Source organism: Pseudorasbora parva, chromosome 22 (genome assembly GCF_024679245.1).
Source record: "Pseudorasbora parva isolate DD20220531a chromosome 22, ASM2467924v1, whole genome shotgun sequence".
In the NCBI taxonomy this organism is placed as follows: domain Eukaryota; kingdom Metazoa; phylum Chordata; class Actinopteri; order Cypriniformes; family Gobionidae; genus Pseudorasbora; species Pseudorasbora parva.
The window spans coordinates 41,508,510-41,532,832 of NC_090193.1; the positions used below are offsets into that span (position 1 = coordinate 41,508,510).

The following is a 24,323-nucleotide window of genomic DNA, read 5'->3' on the forward strand; positions in this document are numbered from 1 at the left end:
TTTTGCTCACTGACATCCATCATCAGTGACATTGACAGTAATATCTGAATGTGTTTAGTTCTTGCTCTCTGCAGTAAATCACTGAGACATTTCATGTTTTGCAGATTATAATTATTATAGTTTTGTTTTCTGCCTGCAGTGACTATGAGTGAAACATAACTTCATCATTGCATATCAGACATCGCCGCCTTGTGGAATAAAGGTGAATTGAACCTATTTTGTCATTATAGATTAATTTATCATGGCTCAAAAAAACATACTCTTACACACTTCGGGTCGTTAGCGACCCTATACTATTTTGACAAAAGAATTAGCGGAAAAACAGGCATTCTATTATAATTCTATACATGTTTTGTTGTTATATTGTTTAAAATGGATTGATTGAGGAATACTAAGAAGATTGATGTCAAACTTTAAAAAATGAACAAGGAGGAGGAGAAGGGGAGCGAATGACGTCTCGGGTCGCTAAAGACCCATCGTATGCATTTAAGGGATTAAAGCTGTGATTTTTCAACATGGTCTGTAAAAGTGCCAGAATCCTTCGTCGAACTCCTGACAAAAGAACAGTTCTCAAAGAAACCCAAGAACTCAGCAGCTCCGGACATCCTAAACAAGTCCATGAGATGTGGGATGAGAAATGGCCACGATCTCCCCAAACATGGAGAACGAGTGTTAGACTCACGTTCCCAAACTCAGATGGGATGAGAGCGTGGTTCCTGAAACCAGCTCCAGCGTGACTCAGCGGATCCGCAAGAGAGGGAAGAGAGGGAAGAGAGGGAAGAGAGGGAAGAGAAGGAAGAGAGGGAAGAGAGGGAAGAGAGGGAAGAGAGGGAAGAGAGGGAAGAGAGGGAAGAGAGGGACGAGAAGGAAGAGAGGGAAGAGAGGGAAGAGAGGGAAGAGAAGGAAGAGAGGGAAGAGAGGGGGCACCGATCAGAGTTCGGCGATTGGGAAGGAGAAACACCAGACCCACCGGAGAGCTGACAGCGAGGATGACGCCTATAATAATTAAACACATTACAGTCTTCTCTTCTCTAAACACACAGAGGGAAACGCATCTCTCTTCAGCACACATTACTGTTAGTACCTGAACATGAGCACAAAGTCTAAAAATAACACACACACACACACACGGCGCTTCAGAGAGATTACTGCCACCTTCCCTTCCAGATGAATGTCAAATCCAAACAGAAGCGGAAGAGTTGGGCTTAGCTTTGCTTTCCTCCAGAGTAACCCTCATCCCTCTGTTCCCCGAAGCTCAACGCCGCTCGCGCGCATTACAGAGAAACGCTGGGATCGCTGTGGGAACGCCGCTCGAATGCGTTACGCTTTAACATGTGATGAAGAAACACAGAACAACTCCCAAAAGCCAAGAAGAGAAATGAGTTCATGAACCAGGTGATGCAAAACCGAAGCGCATTTTCACTGTAAAATCTCATTAGTTAGACTTAATAAAAAAAACATACAAACTGATTTCCCTAAAAAAGCATGCAAAACAATTGCCTTAAAGAAAAAAGCATGCAAATCGATTGCCTTTAAAAACGTATTAGAAATAGGCTAGTGTGTTGTGCTAGCAAATGCTCAGTTCACTACACAAGAGCTGTAGAAACTAGAAAAGAACTCGATCTTTTACTTCAGATTTACTCTGGACTTAGTAAAGCGTCCATTGTTGTGTTTTGATGCCGAATGTTGAAGTGTGTGTGTGTGTGTGTGTGTGTGTGTGTGTGTGTGTGTGTGTGTGTGTGTGTGTGTGTGTGTGTGTGTGTGTGTGTGTGTGTGTGTGTGTGTGTGTGTGTGTGACTCAAGCACGATATTGATGGATTATATCAACCCAATTATTATGCAGAAGCTAGGACAGCTTTTAAAAGCAACCTATTTATTACTTCTCTTCCTCAAACCAAATAATTGTGATTTTCTGTTGCATCGCTGCACTCAAAAAACAAAAACAAAAGTATGATGCTGTTCACTTTATTTCAGCAGTTCATCTCGATTTGACGCCATATGCGGTTTCTGGTTCAGATGTAATTGCTTCATGTTATATTGACTTAAAACCGTTACTCTTTGACAGAACGATGTTTTTATTTTGGAATAACGTTTCAATCAATGACCCAATCAAACTTCCACTTCCCATCATGCTTTGCAAAGCAGGCTGAATTTGGAGAGTAAGGGTTTAAATAAAGCGCTATTTTATGCATTTTTAACCAGATGAGAAAATGGAGAGTCTTTGTAATGTTGAACGCTGTGTTGGTATTTAAATGTTTGTGTTAGTGTTTTAGACCTTATGATTGTGGTGAAGTGTAGAGCTTGTGAAGACCTGCTAATAACAAATAAAGCTGTTTTAATAATAATAATAATAATAATAATAATAATAATAATAATAATAATAATAAAACAAATACTTTACGCATCCCAGAGATGTAACTAAACCATCTTCTTGGTGGTTCCTCTTGTTTTCAGTCTAAATATCTAAATGTTCTTAAATCAAGATCCATTTACTTTAAAAGTAAAATGACATACGAGATTTTTTCTTCTTTTGTTGAAAATAAAATCTAAATGAAGAGAGTTTTTGTGTAAATCAGGCAAAATGATCCGCCAATGGGGTGAGAAAAATAATCTCGTTTCTTGTTTCCGTCTCAGTCAGAAATCAGATTATTTCTCTCACCCCATTGGCGGATCATTTTGCCTGTTTTAAGCAAAAACTGACTTCATTTTGATATTTTTTCCCAGAAAACAATAAACAATATCATATGTCATTTTACTTCTCTAGTAAAAGCTTCTTGATTTAAGAATATTTCGATATCTGGACTGAAAGAAGACAACATTACTAAGTAAGAAGAGCATTTCTTGCAGTGTAGCCAGTAAGATTGTGTAAGTTTCTCTTGTTAGATAACATTTGTAATTAAACTGGACTACTTGTTATGGTTTTTGTTTGATATTCATATTAGAATAATTAAACTTAATAGTTTTGGATAAAATTAAGAATGTTAACCTGATTCAACTAAATGGCACTGAATCAACCTTTACTGAAGTAAACAATGTTTATAAAAAATAACCTGTTGACATAAGGCATTAAATAAATCCAACGGATCTTTTTTGAGTGTAGGAAAAACACTGATCCCCATAAGGGGGGTTTTTTTTATTACTTGACAAATTGGCACTCAAACCAATCAATTAATCTTAACCTGGGTTTCCGAGTATAGTATGTGAATAGTAGAGAATACTAGATTTTTCCAATTAAGTGAAGTTAACTCAAGTGTTCGAATCATTAGATTTGAGGATTGGAATTGTAGCCTAAAGATGTCATTAAAATCTCCCAATAACAGATGTTAATATGCTGAGCTTATGGATTATATAACTCTGAGGAAACTGCTCAGCGGGTGGCTTTAATGAGCTCAAATTAATTAACAGACTAAATGGAAAATACCAGCAGGTCCATGTAAAGAGGAAAAGCACCTAAAACATTCATGAAACTGAGCGTCTTTAGTATACGTTATGAAGCAACTGCCCAAACAGAACTCCATTAATTCACCCGCATTAACTCTCCAAAAGCCATCTGACGAGATGGTTGCAGAATTAATACTCCGATATCAGAGATTAATGAGCCGACGAGTCTCAGGATTGCAGGAAATCATGTAATCGGCATCTATTGAAGATCTGAGAAAGATCCGCTCCAGGCCAGAGAAAACGTGCCGAGATCTAACCCCAAACAGCTCTCCTTCCAGAAGAAGGTTAACCAGACCAGCCCAGCTGCCTTTCCTTCCAGAAGAAGGTTAACCAGACCAGCCCAGCTGCCTTTCCTTCCAGAAGAAGGTTAACCAGACCAGCCCAGCTGCCTTTCCTTCCAGAAGAAGGTTAACCAGACCAGCCCAGCTGCCTTTCCTTCCAGAAGAAGGTTAACCAGACCAGCCCAGCTGCGTGAGAGTGCTCCGATAAAACCTCAGATAGGCAGACGCAGCCGAGATCTCCAGGCAGTGTCTCAGACGGACGGATAGAACGAGGACAAACGACTCAACGAAAGCATTGAACACATGATGGAAAAGAAGAGCCACTGCATCCAGACACACACACACACACACACACACACACACACACACACACACACACACTCTGCACCTAAACCTACCCATCACACACACACACACACACTCTGCCCCTAACCTACCCATCACACACACACACACACACACACACACACACTCTGCCCCTAACCTACCCATCACACACACACACACACACACACACACACACTCTGCCCCAAACCTACCCTTCACACACACACACACACACACACACATCCTTGTATGATTTAGAAGCCTTTTGAAAACCGCTGGCTGGACATTTTTGGTCCCCACAATGTAATATAAACAAGGACACAAATACACACACACAAACTCACACACACTTCCACTGCACAAACCAATGAAACAAACACTAAACACTCTCTACAAACTGAAGCGTATAATCTGAAGGGTGAGCATTCAAACAGCTCTGAGACAGTCACCAACTCTTACGCTTATTTCAGGCGGGTCTTAAATTGTGGAATGATTTTCTTTATTGCTCTGTCTGATGACAGATATAATACCTCATGCATGTAACACGTGTCTCTCTCTCTCACACACACACACACACACACACACACACACACACACACACACACAGGTCTGTCCTGCTATCGCGTCATTTCTGAGATGCTGCAAACGCGTCTGTAAGAATGAAAATTAATCTCACGAAATACCGAAGATTCAGTCCAACTCTGGTCCTCTCACACACACACACACACACACACACACACACACACACACACACGTTTAAGCAGAAACGCATTAATTTAAATGCGGTGTGTGTGTGTGTGTGTGTGTGTGTGTGTGTGTGTGTGTGTGTGTGTGTGTGTGTGTGTGTGTGTGTGTGTGTGTGTGTGTGTGTGTGTGTGTGTGTGTGTGTTAATTTTCCTTCTAATTTCTCCAGGAACTGTGTGAAATCGCTCTGCGGTGTAAAGCGCATATGAGGAAACCCTTCACAGAGTCAAACGGACCGGCCATCAATCAATCAATCGCGTTTTAAATGTTTCGCTTTAGAGCATCGGTTTATAGAACCAATAATCAATCCATCAGATTATATATATATGAATTTCGCTACATTTATAAGTTTATCGTTTCATTTTCATTGAAGAAAAATAATTTGGTTGAATTCACCGCGTGTGCCTGAAGAACGAAACATTTAAAGGCTTCTTAAAAAAATACATTACGGAATCAAAGTTTAGGCGAGAATAAATGTGTCGAACAGAGAGTCATCTCACCTAAAGTGATGGACAGATATCAGCGCAGAGCGAAGGAAACCATCGGTCTTCTGCTCTCCAGAACACGAGCAATTCTGGAGGAATCAGGGAGAAAAATCCACATCAGCTGGCAGATAAATCCTCTTCATGGCGCGCAGGTGAGCGTCGATGGCGATGAAGAGGAGGAGAGAGCTGAGATGAGGAAGATGAGGCGTCAGTTAAACGATCATCATTTAATGGCCATCCTCTTCAGCGCACGTGTGTGTGTGTGTGTGTGTGTGTGTGTTATCGAGCAACTCCAGCGTCTCCATCGGCGCCTTCAGCCCGCAGTGCGCGTCACAAACACCGGCTCCAGATCCGCTCAAACACACGCGAGAACAGCCGAAGACTGGGGGTCTGAGAGAGAGAGAGAGAGAGAGAGAGAGAGAGAGAGAGAGAGAGAGAGAGAGAGAGAGAGAGAGAGAGAGAGAGAGAGAGAGAGAGAGAGAGAGAGAGAGAGAGACTGCAGACGCACACTGCCGCCCAATGGAGAAGATCTTCGGATTCCAGCATCCATAATGCAGGTGAGGGACATACACACACACACACACACACACACACACACACACACACACACACACACACACACACACACACACACACACACACACACACATTGAAAGTTCATGTTTATAATCTGAACAGCAAAACTGAATGAGGTTCTATCTTTGCATTTTACATGGATTTTGCCCAATTATGCATAAGTCGCCACACTGACATCATCCGATCTGGAGAGACATTACAAAAATCTGTCATTCTGGGGCTGTGATGGTCATTCTGGGACTGTGATGGTCATTCTGGGACTGTGATGGTCATTCTGCTGGGACTGTGATGGTCATTCTGGGACTGTGATGGTCATTCTGTGACTGTGATGTTCATTCTGGGACTGTGATGGTCATTCTGGGGCTGTGATGGTCATTCTGGGGCTGTGATGGTCATTCTGGGGCTGTGATGGTCATTCTGGGGCTGTGATGGTCATTCTGGGGCTGTGATGGTCATTCTGGGGCTGTGATGGTCATTCTGGGACTGTGATGGTCATTCTGGGACTGTGATGGTCATTCTGGGGCTGTGATGGTCATTATGGGACTGTGATGGTCATTCTGGGGCTGTGATGGTCATTCTGGGGCTGTGATGGTCATTCTGGGACTTTGATGGTCATTCTGGGACTGTGATGGTCATTCTGGGACTGTGATGGTCATTCTGGGACTGTGATGGTCATTCTGCTGGGGCTGTGATGGTCATTCTGGGACTGTGATGTTCATTCTGGGACTGTGATGGTCATTCTGGGACTGTGATGGTCATTCTGGGGCTGTGATGGTCATTCTGGGGCTGTGATGGTCATTCTGCTGGGACTGTGATGGTCATTCTGGGACTGTGATGGTCATTCTGGGACTGTGATGGTCATTCTGGGGCTGTGATGGTCATTATGGGACTGTGATGGTCATTCTGGGGCTGTGATGGTCATTCTGGGGCTGTGATGGTCATTCTGGGACTGTGATGGTCATTCTGGGGCTGTGATGGTCATTCTGCTGGGACTGTGATGGTCATTCTGCTGGGACTGTGATGGTCATTCTGGGACTGTGATGGTCATTCTACTGGGGCTGTGATCGTCATTCTGGGACTGTGATGGTCATTCTGGGGCTGTGATGGTCATTCTGGGACTGTGATGGTCATTCTGGGACTGTGATGGTCATTCTGGGACTGTGATGGTCATTCCGGGGCTGTGATGGTCATTCTGGGACTGTGATGGTCATTCTGGGACTGTGATGGTCATTCTGCTGGGACTGTGATGGTCATTCTGCCGGGACTGAGATGGTCATTCTGGGGCTGTGATGGTCATTCTGGGACTGTGATGGTCATTCTGCTGGGGCTGTGATCGTCATTCTGGGACTGTGATGGTCATTCTGCCGGGACTGAGATGGTCATTCTGCTGGGACTGTGATGGTCATTCTGGGGCTGTGATGGTCATTCTGGGGCTGTGATGGTCATTCTGGGGCTGTGATGGTCATTCTGCTGGGACTGTGATGGTCATTCTGGGGCTGTGATGGTCATTCTGGGACTGTGATGGTCATTCTGGGGCTGTGATGGTCATTCTGGGGCTGTGATGGTCATTCTGCTGGGACTGTGATGGTCATTCTGGGGCTGTGATGGTCATTCTGGGACTGTGATGGTCATTCTGGGGCTGTGATGGTCATTCTGTGGCTGTGATGGTCATTCTGGGACTGTGATGGTCATTCTGGGGCTGTGATGGTCATTCTGGGACTGTGATGGTCATTCTGGGACTGTGATGGTCATTCTGTTGGGGATGTGATGGTCATTCTGTGGCTGTGATGATCATTCTGAGACTAAGATGGTCATTCTGGGGCTGTGATGGTCATTCTGTTGGGGCTGTGATGGTCATTCTGTGGCTGTGATGGTCATTCTGGGACTGTGATGGTCATTCTGGGGCTGTGATGGTCATTCTGGGACTGTGATGGTCATTCTGCTGGGGCTGTGATGGTCATTCTGGGACTGTGATGGTCATTCTGGGACTGTGATGGTCATTCTGGGACTGTGATGGTCATTCTGGGACTGTGATGGTCATTCTGCTGGGACTGTGATGGTCATTCTGGGGCTGTGATGGTCATTCTGGGGCTGTGATGGTCATTCTGGGACTGTGATGGTCATTCTGGGACTGTGATGGTCATTCTGGGGCTGTGATGGTCATTATGGGACTGTGATGGTCATTCTGGGGCTGTGATGGTCATTCTGGGGCTGTGATGGTCATTCTGGGACTTTGATGGTCATTCTGGGACTGTGATGGTCATTCTGGGGCTGTGATGGTCATTCTGCTGGGACTGTGATGGTCATTCTGTGACTGTGATGTTCATTCTGGGACTGTGATGTTCATTCTGGGACTGTGATGGTCATTCTGCTGCGACTGTGATGGTCATTCTGGGACTGTGATGGTCATTCTGTGACTGTGATGTTCATTCTGGGACTGTGATGGTCATTCTGCTGGGACTGTGATGGTCATTCTGGGGCTGTGATGGTCATTCTGGGGCTGTGATGGTCATTCTGGGACTGTGATGGTCATTCTGGGACTGTGATGGTCATTCTGGGGCTGTGATGGTCATTATGGGACTGTGATGGTCATTCTGGGGCTGTGATGGTCATTCTGGGGCTGTGATGGTCATTCTGGGACTTTGATGGTCATTCTGGGACTGTGATGGTCATTCTGGGACTGTGATGGTCATTCTGGGACTGTGATGGTCATTCTGCTGGGGCTGTGATGGTCATTCTGGGACTGTGATGTTCATTCTGGGACTGTGATGGTCATTCTGGGACTGTGATGGTCATTCTGGGGCTGTGATGGTCATTCTGCTGGGACTGTGATGGTCATTCTGGGACTGTGATGGTCATTCTGGGACTGTGATGGTCATTCTGGGGCTGTGATGGTCATTATGGGACTGTGATGGTCATTCTGGGGCTGTGATGGTCATTCTGGGGCTGTGATGGTCATTCTGGGACTTTGATGGTCATTCTGGGACTGTGATGGTCATTCTGGGGCTGTGATGGTCATTCTGCTGGGACTGTGATGGTCATTCTGGGACTGTGATGGTCATTCTGCTGGGGCTGTGATCGTCATTCTGGGACTGTGATGGTCATTCTGCTGGGACTGTGATGGTCATTCTGGGGCTGTGATGGTCATTCTGGGACTGTGATGGTCATTCTGGGACTGTGATGGTCATTCCGGGGCTGTGATGGTCATTCTGGGACTGTGATGGTCATTCTGGGACTGTGATGGTCATTCTGCTGGGACTGTGATGGTCATTCTGCCGGGACTGAGATGGTCATTCTGGGGCTGTGATGGTCATTCTGGGACTGTGATGGTCATTCTGCTGGGGCTGTGATCGTCATTCTGGGACTGTGATGGTCATTCTGCCGGGACTGAGATGGTCATTCTGCTGGGACTGTGATGGTCATTCTGGGGCTGTGATGGTCATTCTGGGGCTGTGATGGTCATTCTGCTGGGACTGTGATGGTCATTCTGGGGCTGTGATGGTCATTCTGGGACTGTGATGGTCATTCTGGGGCTGTGATGGTCATTCTGGGGCTGTGATGGTCATTCTGCTGGGACTGTGATGGTCATTCTGGGGCTGTGATGGTCATTCTGGGACTGTGATGGTCATTCTGGGGCTGTGATGGTCATTCTGTGGCTGTGATGGTCATTCTGGGACTGTGATGGTCATTCTGGGGCTGTGATGGTCATTCTGGGACTGTGATGGTCATTCTGGGACTGTGATGGTCATTCTGTTGGGGCTGTGATGGTCATTCTGTTGGGGCTGTGATGATCATTCTGAGACTAAGATGGTCATTCTGGGGCTGTGATGGTCATTCTGTTGGGGCTGTGATGGTCATTCTGTGGCTGTGATGGTCATTCTGGGACTGTGATGGTCATTCTGGGGCTGTGATGGTCATTCTGGGACTGTGATGGTCATTCTGGGACTGTGATGGTCATTCTGGGACTGTGATGGTCATTCTGCTGGGACTGTGATGGTCATTCTGTTGGGGCTGTGATGGTCATTCTGTTGGGGCTGTGATGGTCATTCTGGGGCTGTGATGGTCATTCTGGGACTGTGATGGTCAGTCTGTGACTGTGGTGGTCATTCTGGGACTGTGATGGTCATTCTGCTGGGACTGTGATGGTCATTCTGGTACTGTGATGGTCATTCTGCTGGGGCTGTGATCGTCATTCTGGGACTGTGATGGTCATTCTGCCGGGACTGAGATGGTCATTCTGCTGGGACTGTGATGGTCATTCTGGGGCTGTGATGGTCATTCTGGGGCTGTGATGGTCATTCTGCTGGGACTGTGATGGTCATTCTGGGGCTGTGATGGTCATTCTGGGACTGTGATGGTCATTCTGGGGCTGTGATGGTCATTCTGGGGCTGTGATGGTCATTCTGCTGGGACTGTGATGGTCATTCTGGGGCTGTGATGGTCATTCTGGGACTGTGATGGTCATTCTGGGGCTGTGATGGTCATTCTGTGGCTGTGATGGTCATTCTGGGACTGTGATGGTCATTCTGGGGCTGTGATGGTCATTCTGGGACTGTGATGGTCATTCTGGGACTGTGATGGTCATTCTGTTGGGGCTGTGATGGTCATTCTGTTGGGGCTGTGATGATCATTCTGAGACTAAGATGGTCATTCTGGGGCTGTGATGGTCATTCTGTTGGGGCTGTGATGGTCATTCTGTGGCTGTGATGGTCATTCTGGGACTGTGATGGTCATTCTGGGGCTGTGATGGTCATTCTGGGACTGTGATGGTCATTCTGGGACTGTGATGGTCATTCTGGGACTGTGATGGTCATTCTGCTGGGACTGTGATGGTCATTCTGTTGGGGCTGTGATGGTCATTCTGTTGGGGCTGTGATGGTCATTCTGGGGCTGTGATGGTCATTCTGGGACTGTGATGGTCAGTCTGTGACTGTGGTGGTCATTCTGGGACTGTGATGGTCATTCTGCTGGGACTGTGATGGTCATTCTGGTACTGTGATGGTCATTCTGCTGGGACTGAGATGGTCATTCTGGGGCTGTGATGGTCATTCTGGGGCTGTGATGGTCATTCTGGGACTGTGATGGTCATTCTGGGACTGTGATGGTCATTCTGCTTGGACTGTGATGGTCATTCTGCTTGGACTGTGATGGTCATTCTCAGACTGTGATGGTCATTCTACTGGGACTGTGATGGTCATTCTGGGACTGTGATGGTCATTCTGTTGGGGCTGGGATGGTCATTCTGCTGGGGCTGGGATGGTCATTCTGCTGGGGCTGTGATGGTCATTCTGGGACTGTGATGGTCATTCTGCTTGGGCTGTGATGGTCATTCTGGGACTGATGGTCATTCTGCTTGGGCTGTGATGGTCATTCTGCTGGGGCTGTGATGGTCATTCTGCTGGGGCTGTGATGGTCATTCTGCTGGGGCTGTGATGGTCATTCTGGGGCTGTGATGGTCATTCTAAGGCTGTGATGGTCATTCTGGGACTGTGATGGTCATTCTGGGACTGTGATGGTCATTCTGCCGGGACTGTGATGGTCATTCTGGGGCTGTGATGGTTATTCTGCTGGGACTGTGATGGTCATTCTGGACTGTGATGGTCCTTCTGGACTGTGATGGTCATTCTGGACTGTGATGGTCCTTCTGGACTGTGATGGTCATTCTGCCGGGACTGTGATGGTCATTCTGCCGGGACTGTGATGGTCATTCTGCCGGGACTGTGATGGTCATTCTGGGGCTGTGATAGTCATTCTGCTGGGACTGTGATGGTCATTCTGGGACTGTGATGGTCATTCTGGGACTGTGATGGTCATTCTGGGGCTGTGATGGTCATTCCGGGGCTGTGATGGTCATTCTGGGACTTTGATGGTCGTTCTGGGGCTGTGATGGTCATTCTGCTGGGACTGTGATGGTCATTCTGGGGCTGTCATGGTCATTCTGCTGGGACTGTGATGGTCATTCTGCTGGGACTGTGATGGTCATTCTGCTGGGACTGTGATGGTCATTCTGGGACTGTGATGGTCATTCTGCTGGGACTGTGATGGTCATTCTGGGGCTGTGATGGTCATTCTGCTGGGACTTTGATGGTCAATCTGGGGCTGTCATGGTCATTCTGCTGGGACTGTGATGGTCATTCTGGTGCTGTCATGGTGATTCTGGGGCTGTCATTGTCATTCTGCTGGGACTGTGATGGTCATTCTGGGGCTGTCATGGTCATTCTGTTGGGACTGTGATGGTCATTCTGCTGGGACTGTGATGGTCATTCTGGGACTGTGATGGTCATTCTGGGGCTGTGATGGTCATTCCGGGGCTGTGATGGTCATTCTGGGACTTTGATGGTCATTCTGGGGCTGTGATGGTCATTCTGCTGGGACTGTGATGGTCATTCTGGGGCTGTCATGGTCATTCTGCTGGGACTGTGATGGTCATTCTGCTGGGACTGTGATGGTCATTCTGGGACTGTGATGGTCATTCTGCTGGGACTGTGATGGTCATTCTGGGGCTGTGATGGTCATTCTGCTGGGACTGTGATGGTCAATCTGGGGCTGTCATGGTCATTCTGGGGCTGTCATTGTCATTCTGCTGGGACTGTGATGGTCATTCTGGGGCTGTCATGGTCATTCTGTTGGGACTGTGATGGTCATTCTGGGGCTGTGATGGTCATTCTGCTGGGGCTGTGATGGTCATTCTGCTGGGACTGTGATGCTCATTCTGGGACTGTGATGGTCATTCTGCTGGGGCTGTGATGGTCATTCTGCTGGGACTGTGATGGTCATTCTGCTGGGACTGTGATGGTCATTCTGGGACTGTGATGGTCATTCTGGGACTGATGGTCATTCTGGGGCTGTGATGGTCATTCTGGGACTGATGGTCATTCTGGGGCTGTGATGGTCGTTCTGCTGGGGCTGTGATGGTCATTCTGCTGGGGCTGTGATGGTCATTCTGTTGGGACTGTGATGGTCATTCTGGGGCTGTGATGGTCATTCTGATGGGACTGTGATGGTCATTCTGGGACTGATGGTCATTCTGCTGGGGCTGTGATGGTCATTCTGCTGGGGCTGTGATGGTCATTCTGGGACTGTGATGGTCATTCTGGGGCTGTGATGGTCATTCCGGGGCTGTGATGGTCATTTTGGGACTGTGATGGTCATTCTGGGGCTGTGATGGTCATTCTGCTGGGACTGTGATGGTCATTCTGGGGCTGTCATGGTCATTCTGCTGGGACTGTGATGGTCATTCTGGGACTGTGATGGTCATTCTGCTGGGACTGTGATGGTCATTCTGGGGCTGTCATGGTCATTCTGCTGGGACTGTGATGGTCATTCTGGGACTGTGATGGTCATTCTGGGGCTGTCATTGTCATTCTGCTGGGACTGTGATGGTCATTCTGGGACTGTGATGGTCATTCTGGGGCTGTGATGGTCATTCTGCTGGGGCTGTGATGGTCATTCTGCTGGGACTGTGATGGTCGTTCTGTTGGGACTGTGATGGTCATTCTGGGGCTGTGATGGTCATTCTGCTGGGGCTGTGATGTCATTCTCAGGCTGTGATGGTCATTCTGTGGCTGTGATGGTCATTCTGTGGCTGTGATGGTCATTCCGGGACTGTGATGGTCATTCCAGGACTGTGATGGTCATTCCGGGGCTGTGATCGTCATTCTGCTGGGACTGTGATGGTCATTCTGGGGCTGTGATGGTCATTCTGCTAGGGCTGTGATGGTCATTCTCAGGCTGTGATGGTCATTCTGTGGCTGCGATGGTCATTTTGTGAGAGCCCTCCTTTGGTCATTCTGTGATGGTCATCCTTTGGTCATTCTGTGATGGTCATCCTTTGGACATTCTGTGGCTGTGATGGTCATTCTGTGATGTTCATCCTTTGGTCATTCTGTGGCTGTGATGGTCATTCTGTAATGGTCATCCTTTGGTCAGTCTGTGGCTGTGATGGTCATTCTGTGATGGTCATCCTTTGGTCATTCTGTGATGGCCATCCTTTGGTCATTCTGTGATGGCCATCCTTTGGTCATTCTGATGCTGTGATGGTCATTCTGTGTCTCCTCTGGGATGTTCGCGGTGTGTGTGGAACGTGAGGCTCATGAATGGCTCTTGTTTTATTCCCTGTGGCCCGTCAGAGCAGTGGCCTCTAAAGCGCTTCTCTGTGAGGGGAATTTTGATGAAGGGCTTCGACACCAAAGAAAAGAGCCCTCAGAGCCTGAGTGGCCCCTCTGTCCTCTCCGTGTCAGAGCCTCCGTAATAAATGTGGCTTTGATCGCAGAGAAATGAATCGGCATTATTCCTGTTCCATCATCTCAGACCAATCACCCAGAAGAACCCGTCAGACACGGTTTGAGCCGCCTGGACCGGAAAAACTTTACAAAGATACAATTAAAAATGCCTCCAACTTTGTAAATTAGATACAACCTCAGAGTACATTCGTTTAAATACACTGTAAAAATAATGTTTCGGAGTTGTGAATAAAACAAGATTTTTGGTTAACACAACAAGAAAATACTAATTTAATGCTTTTACTTCAGGATTTAAATGTTCCTCGCCATTTATTTGTAAAAAATAAATAAATAGACAATTCTGAGTGAAAATTGTTTCAAAGTAATACATCATTTTTGTTTTCTGTGTATGAAGTGAGTAGAAAAAACTATTTCTTGAAGTTGTAAATAAAACTGGATTCGATTATTGATAAAGAGTTTTCTTTTACAAGAAAATACTATCTCAGCCTTTCCACTTCAGAATTTCACTAACTCAATGTGTCTGTAACCTAGTACTACACTATATAAACTCAACTCATATTTTGTTTCTTTTTGTTTCCAATGTAAATGAACAAATCAGCTGGATAAACACATTAAGTTTAGTTGACAAAATCTGAATGTTAGGCAGAAAAACTAGCCAATAGCAAAACTATTAGATTAACTATAATTGCTGGCAATGTTTTAGTAAATCAAGTTGTTTGCCATTGCAGCCAGCTTGTGCAGAGCAGACAGAGACTCAGCTGGTCAACCAATGGGTAATGTGGTCAGAGAGCCACTCAGGGTCTTTAGGATGAGCGCCCCCTGCTGGACTCAGCCATAAATGCTGGAGTTTTCCTAAGGAGGTCATCCATCCATCCAGCGAACTAGCCCGTGTCAGCCCTGATCAGCGTCAGTGGCACACCAGACGAGTAATAGCTGTAAGAACGAATGACTGCCATGAGCACAAACAGTCACTGATCGCCTGTGTCATTATCGGATCATCCACTTCAAGAGCGAGTCAGAGAGCTCCAGGCAAGAGCTGCTTCTTCAGCTGAAGCTTTGCTTGAGTTTCAACAAGGCTTGATTAGTAGACTCAGACGGGGATGTTTTCAGGTTCCCCTGCAGTAGAGATGATCAAACAAACACAGATAATCAGCGGGTTATCATTAGAGGATCGTGTGACCTTGATGAGCAGAACTGGATTCGTCTGACACAGCGTCAGAATCTTCACGGATTCTGTGGCAGGGAACGATAATGATACAGAGACTGATGGGACACTCACATCATATTGTGCATATCAAGAAAAAAACACAGCATGAATCTCCATATGGAAGAGATCCGATCTGATTAACAGAGATGTTTGCTTGGAAATGAGACCAACAGCAGAAGGCAATAGAAACCAGGACTACAGGAGGAAATTAGCTTTGCGCTAAATCTGGTGTATTGCATCAATATATATATTGAAAGTTCATCAATATCCATTGTCCCATTAAAATGAAATGAAAGGACAACAACATGAATTCCAGATTACAAATTCTCATATATTTCTAGTCCGTTTATTACATTGTAAATGTTCTTACATTTCTCACAAGCTTTTTGTGCTTTGGTAAAAAATAAATCGCTACCTGTGTTTGCCCCATTGACCAGTGCACTATGAACCAGGCCTTAAAGACTATTGACTGAAGACTAAACACTAAAGACGGAAGAATGAAGACTATAGACTAAAGACTAAAGACTAAAGACTATAGACTATAGACTATAGACTATAGACTATGGACTAAAGACTAAAGACTAAAGACTAAAAACTATAGACTTGAATAAAGACTGAAGACTATTGGCTATAGACTAAAGACTGAAGACTAGACTAAATACTAGACTAAAGACTAAAAACTAAAAACTAAAGACTAGACTGAAGACTGAAGACTATAGACTAGACTAAAGACTGAAGACTAAACGCTAAAGACGGAAGAATGAAGACTATAGACCATAGACTAAAGACTAGACTGAAGACTAAACACAAAAGACGGAAGAATGAAGACTATAGACTATAGACCATAGACTAAAGACTAGACTGAAGACTATTGACTATAGACCATAGACTAAAGACTAGACTGAAGACTGAAGACTAGACTGAAGACTGAAGACTATTGACTATAGACCATAGACTAAAGACTAGACTGAAGACTAGACTGAAGACTAAAGACTAGACTGAAGACTATTGACTAAAGACTGAAGACTAGACTGAAGACTAAAGAATGAAGACTATTGACTATATACCATAGACTAAAGACTAGACTGAAGACTAAACACAAAAGACGGAAGAATGAAGACTATAGACTATAGACCATAGACTAAAGACTAGACTGAAGACTATTGACTATAGACCATAGACTAAAGACAAGACTGAAGACTAGACTGAAGACTGAAGACTATTGACTATAGACCATAGACTAAAGCCTAGACTGAAGACTAAAGACTAGACTGAAGACTGAAGACTATTGACTAAAGACTAAAGACTAGACTAAAGACTATTGACTATAGACCATAGACTAAAGACTAGACTGAAGACTAGACTGAATACTGAAGACTATTGACTATAGACCATAGACTAAAGACTAGACTGAAGACTAGACGGAAGACTAAAGACTAGACTGAATACTATTGACTAAAGACTGAAGACTAGACTGAAGACTAAAGAATGAAGACTATTGACTATATACCATAGACTAAAGACTAGACTGAAGACGGAAGACTGAAGACTAAAGACTGAAGACTGAAGACTATTGACTATAGACTATAGACTATAGACTATAGACTTTAGACTAGACTAAACTGAAGACTGAAGACTAAAGACTAAAGACTAGACTGAAGACTATTGACTAAAGACTGAAGACTATTGACTATAGACTATAGACTTTAGACTATAGACAAGACTAAAGACTGAAGACTATTGACCATAGACTAAAGACTAAAGAATGAAGACTGAAGACTGAAAACTATTGACTATTGACTATAGACTATAGACTAAAGACTGAAGACTAGACTAAAGACTAAAGACTTGAATAAAGACTGAAGACTGTTGACTATTGACTATAGACTAAAGATTAAAGACTAAAGACTGAACACTAAAGACTAGACTAAAGACTGAAGATTATTGACTATAGACTGAACACTAAAGACTGAACACTAAAGACTGAACACTAAAGACTAGACTGAAGACTATTGACTATAGACTAAAGACTAGACTAAAGACTGAACACTAAAGACTAGACTAAAGACTGAAGACTAAAGACTAGACTAAAGACTGAACACTAAAGACTAGACTAAGGACTGAAGATTATTGACTATAGACTATAGACTGAACACTAAAGACTGAACACTAAAGACTAGACTGAAGACTTTTGACTATAGACTAAAGACTAGACTAAAGACTGAACACTAAAGACTAGACTAAAGACTGAAGACTAAAGATCTCACGAGTCTGGAGCGACAAGGAACAACCAGCAGGAAAGTTTCACTTTCACTAAAACTGAAGGAAAACAATGTGGAAAAATTATGATTTCCAACCCTCATTCTGAGCCTCTGTCTAAAATTATCCAAGTTAAGGCTTGTCAGTGAATGCCACTGTTATGATTGGCTAACATCACTGCATAGGAAACGTTATCAATAGACACTCGCTACTGCACGCAAGTAAGTGAAAACATTATCCACTTCATTTACAGACAAAGCATCAATAAATCATTTACTGACGGTTTGTGGTGAAGCAGCTGTCAGATCTTATACAGTCGCTGCTTCATCTGTCAACAAACATTTCGTTCCTCGATTATAAAAAATAAAATGCTCTGAACAAATATAAAATCCCCTAATATTTTCCGGGATGTGTTCCTGACGCTGGGATCTTCTACAGTCTGTACAGAGACGAGCTGACGAACTTCCATTTGTCCTGTTGTCGGCAGACTCACACAGTAGGCGGGGCCTACGCTCCGATGATGTATCATCATTTATCAATGTCTTACTCTGGATGTGGGCATATTAATTAAATAATTAGTTTACATATGGTAGTCAAAGCTAACACCTAATACTTTTCCTAGGAGTCTCCCATCCAGGTACTGACCAGACTCAAACCTGCTTAGCTTCACTGGGAAACCAAACTTGGACTACAGGATAATATGCAAATATATTTACATGTGTGAGGTCACAGATCCCACAATATCCAAACCAGCTGTAAATTAAATTAAATAAATGCTTTGTTTATAATGAGGAGGGCGGTTTTAATAGTACAAACTCCTCTTATAAATCAAAAGATCACGGCATATTTGTTTTCTCATTTCTCATTTTAACCAGTCCTAATTACTGGAGTATTACCATGTGGTTAGGAGGACATTTCTGTCCATGTCACGAGGCATCAGCGCGAGCCAAAGCTCTTCAATGTTGAACAGTGACAGACGTTTCCGATTCGCTCCTAAAGGCTTTATACAGAAAGGCAGTGTCTGTTTGTGCTGAGGGCACACGGTCAACTGTGTTTTGACTGACTCTGTCCATCTGCGCAGATATTTCACAAACATCTATCACTGAACATCTATCACTGTTTGCACATCAACAAGAGCTACCTTTACAACAGTTAAATTTAGCCTTTGCCATTTGAAGAAACAATGAAAATAAGGAATCGATCAGTCATCTTTATTTCTATCGCTCTTCTCCAGCGCCGATTGTGTCAGAGCAGCTTCAGTGTTAAACAGGACAATACTGCAGCAGAATTAGATTTGGCTGTACAGTCGTTCTGGAGTAAACAGTGATGTTATCAGCTTATTTTAATTTATCAGAGAGAGACAATGTTGGCAGATCAGTATTAGAGTTTATAGAATTAAATAAGACCTAATTCATTAATTTGTATATTTAGTTGAATAACTTAGATCATAATTTTAGTGTCCCCAATAATATTAATATCTTAAACCTCAATGTTTGTGAGACCCAACACCAGTAAGACTACACATCTACAATCCATTCTCCTTTTTATAACTGCTGTTATTTAATTCCTGTGTTTGATCAAACTGTTTGAATGTTTGCTCAGTATTGGCCATATATTGCTCAGCGTCTCAATATTGGACTGGAGTTCTGCTGAGGTTTTATTGGTGATGCGAGCCAAGCTTTACATTCGCCGGAATTGATCTCAACTCATCTAAATGAAGCCAACTGGGAGATCATTGATGGAAACCACAAAAGACACTCGAGCACGTGAAGCCTCCGAGCGAGAATAAAGAGAGACGAGCTCTTGGCACTGGGAAGCATTACTCTCAAACATGCAGGACAAAGCTGTGGATCCCACAATGCTTTAGAGATAATACACACCGTTAGTCGAGGGAGTTTGAAGCCGCTGTCAACATCATTAGCCGGTTATTGCTGCCCTGCATATCAAACGTGAGTTAAACATCGAGTTAGCCAATCAAGGCATTGTTGTGATGTCATGGGATGATGGCGAGTCCCATGCGAGACTTCAAACGCTCACTCGTAATTAATGCAGATGACCCAGCCTTCCTGAGTCCTCTGGATCCGCGGCGCGAGGAATAATAATGAGAAGAGTGAGAGCTAATCCTGAGCATTCCCACTGACGCCCATTCATCCTAAAGACTGCAAACACAAGCTCAACTGAAGAAGAAGTTTATATTCCAGTGTTTGGTGAACTCGTGTCACGTGATGAAGAGCGGCTCCGTTCTTCGGAGGAGAGTTGAAATCAACTTTATACGATTTGGTGGCAACCAATCAGAATGTAGAAGTGCTCCGCTTCTTTGAGTCTTGTAAACTTGGGTTATTATTATTACACACACACACACACACACACACACATTTGGAATGTATGTCATTTTCACACTGCTGACAAAATGAGACACGCCACAACGCGCAGAAACACACACAAGCACAGCACACTTTACCAACAGAAACAGCTGCCTAAAGATTAGGAGATGTTAGGGTTAGGGTTAGGGTTAGGGTTGGGTTAGGGTTGGGTTAGGGTTAGGGTAGGGTTAGGGTTAGGGTTAGGGTTAGGGTTAGGGTTAGGGTTAGGGTTAGGGTTAGGGTTAAGGTTAAGGTTAGGGTTAGGGTTAGGGTTAGGGTTGGGTTGGGTTGGGTTGGGTTGGGTTAGGGTTAGGGTTAGGGTTAGGGTTGGGTTAAGTTAGGGTTAGGGTTAGGGTTGGGTTGGGTTGGGTTGGGTTGGGTTGGGTTAGGTTAGGTCAGGTCAGGGTTAGGGTTAGAGTTAGGTTAGGGAAAATTACAACATCTCCCCCCAAGCCAGAACTCGTCTGGAAAGGTTTGAAGTAGGGAGAGTGAGGAGGGGCACTGGCCGACGCCTGTCAGACTATACTGTGTCGCCTGTGATTGGCTCCCGTCTAGGAGCAATGCCTTTTTTGGCTTATGGGCAAGGTGAGTAGCTTATTTTATCTTTTGGTTTTGTTGTTTTAAGAAACTTCTGTCTTTATGTTTCCATCAATTATGAACACTGGGGTAAAGTTTGTTATAATCCGTTCTTTTCGGTGTGGTTAGTCTGATGGGTAAGTTTTACTGATGAAAGTGATTGTTCTTGTTTCCTTTCCTGGTTTTTAGGAATTGCAAAGTTTCCAATCTGAACTTGCTCTGGACCAGCGAACCAAGCCGAAGCCCGATAATCCTGATCCAGCATTGCAACCCTCCCATAGGTGGAGTATTTTGGTATGTGGTAAAGGTCAGGGAATTTGAAGTCTATGTAAAAGGTGATTAAATGATTGAAAGGGTGATTATCGAGGTGTCAACTTAGATGGACTATATCTCTGTGTTGAGTTGGGCTATAGTGTTGATATTCGCGTCAAAGAAGGGTGAGGATAGGGCCTATTGAACGTGCCCCCGTGTGAGACTCTAGCGCCCCCTTAGGCCGCGATGTGTGGCTTGATAGGAAATGGTGCATTTAGTAAGGAAAGGTCCCAGAAGTTCAGGGTTTTATGGTGTGACAGGTATTACAGAGAGATGTTATGAGGTTGAGTTTGGCCTTGGTGCGTGCTTTCTTTTCCGAGATAAAGGCGTTTTTATAGAAAAAGTGCTTTTATAAAAACGGACGCATACTTTGAAGGAAAGGTCCGAGTTGATTGGGTTTGGGGTGGTCAGGAGTGGTGATTAGGACGGTACTTTTGGTCTTTGTCCCGATCCGGTAATATCTTTCGTTAATGAAATACGACAACTTCCTGTCTGGCTTTAAGGGTTAAAATCTTGCTCAGGAATTGGGTTTGTGGGTGGAGTTTGTGTGTGGGTTGTTAGTCACCCTGTCCTAGATAATATTAGTTGTATGGGTTGAATTAGGAGTTTGCTTTTGGGATTTTTTTGGTTAATTGGTTACTTGACGCGCAAGTATAGCCTATATGGTTTTTATGATGGGTAGAGTAAAAGTAGGGATTATATTGGTATATATTTTTTTGTCTAATGGAATTTTGAATTTAGGGTTTTGGTCGATAGGGTTGATGCGAGTGGGTCTGTGTCGGGTAGGATTAGGGTAGGAGTAAGGGTTAGGTTAGCATCTATTTTTTTGTCCAATGGAGTTTGAAATTAGGGTTAATGCGAGTGGGTTTGTGCCGGGTAGGATTAGGGTAGGAGTAAAGGCTACATTAATATCTATTTTTGTCAAATGGAGTTTTTAAATTAAGGTTTTAGTGGATGGGGTTGATACAAGTGGGTCTGTGATGGGTTTAGGATTAGGGTTAACCCTAACAACAGAAGCACTAAACATGAGCGGAGACCAATCCCCATAAAACCAGACCAGAGCCGGCGGTGAAGATTTCAGGATTACAGGACAGACTTCACCTGACTGACTAATTTGCAAACCATTTTTAAACACTGAACACGTTAACTAACCCACACACGCTGACCTTAATCTACTAAACTACTGACTCTCTCTCTCTCTCTCTCTCTCTCTCTCTCTCTCTCTCTCTCTCTCTCTCTCTCTCTCTCTCTCTCTCTCGTTTGTCATGGAGCGGATCGTGCAGCTGTCGTTCAGCAGAAGCCGAGGCTAAAGCTCAACAGCAGAATCAGTGTGTGTGTGTGTCAGTTCTAACAGCGCTCCATCATTATCTAACATACTCAAACATTTCCATTACAGCGGGAAAATAGCAACACTCGTCCCGATGCAGATTCTGCTGCTCTCTGATTGTTTGCTGACTTTCACAGCACTCTGATGACGGGCTGATTGGATGCACGTTAGAGTTTTATACGGTTGTGATTGCTCGCATAAACCGCTCAAACTCTAGAAGGTTCTGCCGACCTTGTGGACGTTTAATTGCCGCAGCTGCGACTCGCTTTCATACGGCATCATAAAGTTCTCTCTGAAAGTCCTGTCTGGGCATCTGGTGCTCAAATGAATAATAATCAGATGAGAATCTAATCAAACACATAAATATGTAACCGCAGGTGTAGGAAGCCTGGGTTGAGTTTATCTGAAGACGGTTTAGCGACGCTTGATTGGCAGTGGCCTAGATTCGCAGTCGCCCCATTTCATCTAAAGTGTGTCAGTCTGTCCCGGGAACATTTGGCAAAGCGAAAGAGCTTTTTCTGCCCCAAACTATTCTCCTTCTATCTCTTTCTCGCTCGTGCACACGGCGTTTATATGCCAAGCTTTGGAAGTGTTTGTGCGACTGCAGGACGACCCCGAGGCGGCACGCCATCCCTCATATCCCATCAGCCACAGATCCGAGAGAGAGAGAGAGAGAGAGAGAGAGAGAGAGAGAGAGAGAGAGAGAGAGAGAGAGAGAGAGAGTAGTTTAGTAGATTTAGGTCAGTGTGTGTGGGTTAGTTAACGTGTTCAGTGTTTAAAAATGGTTTGCAAATTTGCCTCTCGATATTGACTATATCTACTGCTGATCACCAGTTCTAATCAATCAATCATCTTTATTTCTATCGCTCTTCTCCAGCGCCGATTGTGTCAGAGCAGCTTTAGTGTTAAACAGGACAATACTGCAGCAGAATTAGATTTGGCTGTACAGTCGCTCTGGAGTAAACAGTGATGTTATCAGCTTATTTCATTCTAGGAGACGTACTTTGAATGACAGAGTTAAAGTCAGCATGAAATCACAATAGACTAGTTTTATTTTATGAAATATTGCAGTGTTTTATTATATATCAGGTTGATTCTGGCCGCCGAACCGAACCCCGTCACTGGATGAAACCGTTGGGGACAGCCTGTGTTCCCATGGGTTTAGTGTGCATTCTGTGACGTTTGTCTAATGTTTTTCATTCACTTATCTGTTCTTGTTTTGTTTGTTTGTGTATGTTTGAGTCGATATCATTTCTTTCCATATAGTACTTGACACATGAGCGCCGTAGGGTCATTAATAAATGATTTTCAATGGCACTTTCTGTTTCGCGTGTCCTTTTATGTTTGCCTTTTACGAGCATTCTTCTTGGTGGGGTTCGTAACATAAATGGACATATTTAAATAATCATTTTAATAATCTTGATTTAGAATACACCGATCAGACATAACATTATGAATAACACTGATAATCTCTTCATCTCCTCTTAGTGGGTGGGATATATTAGGCAGCAAGTGAACATTTCGTCCTCAGAGTTGATGTGTGTGAAGCAGGAGAAATGGGCAAGCGTAAGGATTTGAGCGAGTTTGGCCAGATTGTGACGGCTAGACGACTGGGTCAGAGCATCTCCAAAACTGCAGCTCTTGTGGGCTGTTCCCGGTCTGCAGTGGTCAGTATCTATCAAAAGTGCTCCAAGGAAGGACCAGTGGAGAACCGGCCACAGGGTCATGGGCGGCCAAGGCTCATTGATGACCGTGGGGAGCGAAGGCTGGCCCGTGGGGTCCGATCAAACAGACGAGCTACTGGAGCTCAAACTGCTCCAGAAGTTAATGCTGGTTCTGATAGAAAGCTGTCAGAATACACAGAGCAGCTCAGTTTGAGGCGTATGGACCAGTCAGGGTGACCTCTGACCCCTGACCCCGCCGAAAGCACCAACAGTGGCACGTGAGCATCAGAACTGGACCACGGAGCAATGGAAGAAGGTGACCTGGTCTGAGGAATCACGTGTTCTTCTACATCACGTGGATGGCCGGGTGTGTGTGTGTGTGTGTGTGTGTGTGTGTGTCTTACCTGGGGAACACATGGCCCCAGGATGCACTATGGGAAGAAGGCGAGCCAAGTCCGCAAACAAACAAGTCTGATCCAGCCCACCTCACAACTTACAGTACTTAAAGGATCTACTGC

The 24,323-nt window shown here is 44.7% G+C and overlaps 1 protein-coding gene and 1 long non-coding RNA gene across 2 annotated transcripts in view; one reads left to right on the plus strand and one right to left on the minus strand.

Annotated features, from left to right (window-relative positions):
• The window catches only part of LOC137058286 (interleukin-1 receptor accessory protein-like 1-B), an 89,266-nt gene extending 83,488 nt beyond the window's left edge, over nucleotides 1-5,778 (minus strand). The window contains exon 1 of the mRNA XM_067431520.1: nucleotides 5,294-5,778. The gene's annotated coding sequence lies outside the window, so the exon portion shown is untranslated. The remainder of the gene's footprint in view (nucleotides 1-5,293) is intronic.
• The window catches only part of LOC137058442 (uncharacterized), a 38,083-nt gene continuing 19,534 nt past the window's right edge, over nucleotides 5,775-24,323 (plus strand). The window contains exon 1 of the long non-coding RNA XR_010900693.1: nucleotides 5,775-5,835. This is a non-coding gene — a long non-coding RNA (uncharacterized lncRNA). The remainder of the gene's footprint in view (nucleotides 5,836-24,323) is intronic.